The following is a 5,726-nucleotide window of genomic DNA, read 5'->3' as shown; positions in this document are numbered from 1 at the left end:
TGTTGCTATGTTGAAACATCTTTGCATCCCAGGAATAAATCCCCCTGGGTCATGGCTTACAATTCTCTAAACAGGCTGCTCAATTTGGTTGGCTAGTGTTTTGATGAAGATTTTTGCACTAATGCTCATAAGAGGTATGAAAGAGATTTCAATACGCCACTTGCAACCGTGGATAGAGCGCTGTGGGTAGTTTTCCTATGGTGCCTTTGTCGGGCTTTAGTATAGGGTAATTAATGCTGGCCTCATAACACAAGTTAGGAAGTGTTTCCTCTTCTTCCCTCCTCTCCTCTTAAACTTTGAGAAGGACTGGTATTGATTCTTCTTTGAATGTTTGGTAGAATTGACTGGTGATGCCATCGGGTCCAGACTTTTCTTTGTTGGGAGATTTTTAATTACTGATTCAATCTCCTTGGTAGTTACGGGTCCACTGAAATTTTCTACATCTCACATTTCAATGCTGTTAGATTTTGTGTTTCCACGAATTGTCCATTTTACCATTTTATTTAGGTTATCGTTGGGGAAGGTCACCCAGAAGACATGATCCCTGGTTGGCCCGTGGGCTGGACCCCAGCAGTTGGAGACTCCTCAGCCCCTCCCCTGTACTGGGATTATGGGTTCTACTTGCCTTCTCTGCTCCCAGTGGCTGCTCCAAGGACAGAGCCTTGAGGTAATGATGTGGCTTTCAGACGGACGGATGTGACTGAATGCAGTTAAGGCTTCTATAGAAACTTGTAAAATGTGGCGGGTAGGTGTGGAGATCTATTCATCTCACAGTTGCCCAAGACAGGCCTCGTATGTATGTTCCCTGGCTTATTACACCTGCTACCTGTCAGACTGCAGTGGCCGCTTTCTCAGGCCTCTCCCTGCCCTCTGAAAACGGGGCCAATTTTAGAAACTCCCTAAGAGCTTGTGAACCAACAGTTTTTCAAGTTGTTGGTATATTTCTTGTTCATATTCAATTTGCTGTGCATAGCGCTCTCGTGATCTTCCTGGAGAATGAGTAGAAATATCTCAACTTTCATTTCTGATTTTAGTAATTTGCATCTTCTCTCCTTCTTTCTTAGTCACTCTAGCTAAATATTTGTCGATTTAGGTGACCTTTTCAAAGCAACTGGGTTTCATTGATTTTCTTGATTGTTCTTCTGTTCTCTCTTACTGATCTCTGCTCTAATCTTTATTATTTTTTCCCTCTGCTAGCGGTGGGTTGTTTGTTCTTCTTTTTATAATTCCTTAAGTTGTGAAGTTATGTTGTTGATTTGAGATCTTTCTTTTTTTTATGTAAGTCTTTATGACTATAAATATCCCCCTGGGTCCTGCTTTTGCTGTCTCCTGTAACGTTGGATATGTTGTGTTTTTGTTTTCATTTGTCTCTAAGTATTTTCTCATTTCCCTTGTGATTTCTTCTTTGATCCACTGGTTGCTTAAAAGTCTGTTGTATAATTCCCACAATTTTGTGACTGTTCCAGTTTTCCTTCTGTTGTAGATTTCTAACTTCATCTCTCTGTGGTCAGAGAAGACATTTTGTAGGAGATCCACCTTTTCAAATCCATGGAGACTGACTTTGTGGCCTAACCTCGAGTCTGTCCTGGAAAATGTCCCCTGTGCACTTGAGAAGGATGTGTATTCTGGTTTGGGGTGGGCCGTTCCATATGTGCCTGTTAGATCTAGTCTGTTCGCCATGTCATTTCCTTATTTATATCTGTGTGGCTGCTCTGCCCGCCGTTGCAAGTGGGGTATTGAAATCGGCAGCTAAGGTTGTAGAGGTGTTTTCTCCTCGTGGTTCTGCCAGTTGTTGCTTCATATATTTCAGGGTCTGTCATTAGGTGCATAAGTGTTTATAATTTATATATTCTTGCTGCAGCAAGCCTTTTATTAACAGATCATGTCCTTCTCGGTCTTTCGTAAACTCTTTTTGTTTTTTTCTTAATGGTGGCTGTAATCAAAAGGACTTCTTAAATTATAAACACCTCTTTTTCTATTTAAAATCTATTTTGTCCAGTATAGCTCCTCCTGGTCTCTTTCCAGTTCTATTTGCATGAAATACATTTATTCATCCTTTCACTTTCAAGCTATTTGTGCCTTTGGATTTGAAGCAAGTCTCTTACAGACTTGAGGATTCCCAGGAATTGATGAATCACTGTACTGTACCTCTGAAACTAACCTAACACTGTATGTTACCTAGAATTTAAATAAAACTTAAAAAAAAGAAAGTGAGCCTTTTTTTTTTTTAAGATTTTATCTATTTGTTGGACACAGAGAGAGAGATCACAAGTAGGCAGAGAGAAAGGGGGAAGCAGGCTCCCTGACGAGCAGAGAGCCCGACTCGGGCCCAATCCCAGGACCCTGGGATCATGACCTAAGCCGAAGGCAGAGGCTTAACCCACTGAGCCACCCGGGTGCCCCAGAAAGTGAGCCTCCTATAGACAGTATATAGTTGGATTATGTGTTTTTATCCATTACACTTGTCTCTGTCTTTGGAGACTTTAATTCCTATACATTTAATGTAATTACCGATAAGGAGAGACTTCTGTCATTTTGCTATTTGTTTTCTATATGCTTTAAAAAAATTTATTTATTTATTTGACAGAGAAAGACACACAGAGAGAGGGAACACAAGCAGTGGGAAGCAGGAGAGGGAGAAGCAGGCTTCCCGCTGAGCAGGGAGCCCAATGTGGGCCTTGATCCCAGGTCCCTGGGATCATGACCTGAGCCGAAGACAGCTGCTTAACGACTGAGCCACCCAGGTGCCCTGTTTTCTATATGCTTTATAGCTTTTTCTCTCCCTCGTTTCCCGTATCACTGTCTTACTTTGGTGTTTAGATGAACTTTGTAGGGAAATGTAGAAATTCCTCATTTCTTCTTGTGTAAATTCTATAGCTGTCTTCTTTGTGGTTACTGTGGGGATTTTGTGTAACATCCTAAAGTTATAACATTCAAATCTGAATTTATGCCAGTTTAATGTCAATAAAATGCAAAAACTCCTCCTTTACAGCTCTGTCCCCACCCCTTTCAGGTATTGGTGTCAGAAGATTACATCTTTATACTCTGTGTTGCAAAAAACCATAAACGTGTAGTTCCTTTAAATGCATTAGTCTCCTGCATTATGTAGAAAACAAGATTTGGAGTTATAAACCACAGTTATCCTAGTTTTTACACTAATGTGTTTTTGGTAAATATATTAGTCTTTATTTTAATTTCACTGTAGTTAACACACAGTGTCGTACTAGTCTCAGGTACAATACAGCAACTCAACAATTCTATACTTTACACAAGAGTACTCATCATGTATTCTTTTTGAAAGACTTATTTGAGAGAGAGTGAGAGAGCAGGTGGGGGGTGGGGACAGAGGGAGAAGGAGAGAGAGAGACTCTCAGGCAGACTCCCCACTGTGCATAGAGCCGGATACGTACTAGATTTTATCATCGCCAACATATCTACCTTTAATTATTGAAATCTTTATTTCTCCATACATCTTCAAGTTACTGTCTAGTGACCTTCGATTTCACCTTGCAGAACTAACTTGAGCATTTCTTGCAGAGTGGGTCTTAACACCATGAACGTGGTCAGCTTCTGTGTATCTGGGGATGTCTCCTCTTGTCCCTCACTTTGGAAGGACGGTTTTGCCAGACAAAGGGTTCTTAGTTAATAGTTTTATTCTTTTGGCTCTTTGAATACACTGGCCCATGGAATTCAAAGTCTCTGATGAGAAATCTGCTGATAATCTTACTGAGGAGTCCTCGAGGGTGAAGATTCACTTCTCTCTTGCTTCTTGCAAGATTCTCTCTTTGCCTCTGCCTTTTGAAATTTTGACTACGATGTGCCTCAGTGTGCGTGTTTTTTTGAGTTCATTTTACTTAAAGTTCATAGAACTTCTTGGAAATGTATATTCATGTCTTTCAAAAAATTTGGGAGGTTTCTAGCTATTATTTCTTCAAGTATTCTCTGCCCCTTTCACTCTCTTCTCCTTCTGGGATTCCCATGGTGTGTAGGTCAGTCCTTTTGATGGTGCCCTGTAGGTCTCTTGGCCTCTAGTTACTTCCATTCAATCTGTTTTGTTTCTGTTCCTCCGCCTCAATCATTTCCATGATCCTGTCTTCAGGTTCACTCATTCTTTTCTCCTGCCTGCTCAAATCTGCCTTTTAATCCCTCGGTGAATTTTTCATTTCAGTTGTTGGGACTTTTTAGCTCCAGAATCTTTCTGGTTTCATCTCCTTGGGTTTTCTGTCTCCTTAACAGCACTGCCATTTTGTTCACGTATTGTTTTCTTGACTTCCTCCATACTGTCCTTTAGTTCTTTGCACATCATTAAGACAGATGTTTTAAAGTCTTTGTCTGGTATATCTGCCTTAGGGCCATTTTCAGGGACAGTTTCTGGTGAATTATTTTTTCCCTCTGATCGGGCTGTATCTCCCGGTTACTTTGGTATGCCCTGAGATTTGCTGCTGTTGTTAGTAAGAACTGCACATCTGGATCTAATTGTGTGGTAAGTCTGGAAATCTATTCTCCCTCTTCCCCCAGATTTGCTGGGTTTTTAAAAATTATTATTGTTTATTGTCTTTGGTTTTTCTTTTCTTCTTCTTCTTCTTCTTCTTTTTTTTTTTTTTATGGTTATAGGCTGTCTCTGTGCTGAAGATCAAGCTGAGGCGTAAACTTAAAGTCTTCTCAGATCTTTTCCGAGCCTTTCTTTGGGCACGCTGGTCTCTAAATTTCCCCAAATATGCAGTTGTTCTGAATGTCTGAGGGGTTTTTCCCCCACACTGGCTCCCACCATTTATGTACAGGCTGCTCCAGGAATATGTGCACAGCTGCCTGCCATGGATGGGGGTGGGGATAGGTAGCTGCTATGAGCTTAAAGTCACTGAAATTGACTGCAGTCACAAAACTTTTTTAGAACTACTTTACTGACATATAATTCTCAGGCCACACAATTCACCTGCCAAAAGTGACAATTCACTGACTTTTAGTCTATTCTCGGCGTTGTGCAACTATCAGGACAATTAACTTTAGAACTTCATACGATCCCACCCCCCACCCAAACCATACCCTTTAGCCATCATCCCTCCATATCCTCTGGCCCCCTTGACTACTCATTTGCTTTCTGGCTTTGGATTTGCCTGTTCTCGATGCTTCGTACAAATGGAATCACACACCCCGTGGCGTTGGTGTCTGGCTTCTCTCACTGGGCGTCACGTTCTCAAGGCTAACGCATGTTATGGCAGGTGTTGATGCTGCTTCTGTCCTATGGTTGAATCCTGTTCCACGGTGTGGACGGACTACATGTGCTGTATCGTTCACCCCCAGATCAACTGCAATTCACCATCTAAGCCTTCCCCTGCAAGCTGAAGCCTTCAATAGTCTCCAGAGCCCCCAGATACTTCTATCAGACAGATCTTGTCCAGTGTAACTGTTGTCTAGGTGGAGAGATTCCTGGTGCCTCCGACTCCACATCCTCCCAGAGTTCTAGACTCAATTTCTTAGAGATTATGGCTGTCTGCCACCTTGAAGACTCAGTGTCACAGTGGGCTTCCTGTGGGGACAGATGGATCCGAGTGTTGCAAGGGGTGGACTGCACAGACGCTTTTTGGTGTCCCCGTGTCACCCCCCCCCCTTCCCCCTGCCCTGAGCTTCCCTCTGATGGCACAGCAGCTGAGCAGACAGTTGTAGGTGAGCTCGGGCACATGGATAGTGTCCCATGTAAGCCTGTGACATGTGTCTTTTCCCACTCC

This window comes from Meles meles, chromosome 21 (assembly GCF_922984935.1).
Source record: "Meles meles chromosome 21, mMelMel3.1 paternal haplotype, whole genome shotgun sequence".
Lineage (NCBI taxonomy): Eukaryota > Metazoa > Chordata > Mammalia > Carnivora > Mustelidae > Meles > Meles meles.
This window is presented reverse-complemented; position numbering follows the sequence as displayed.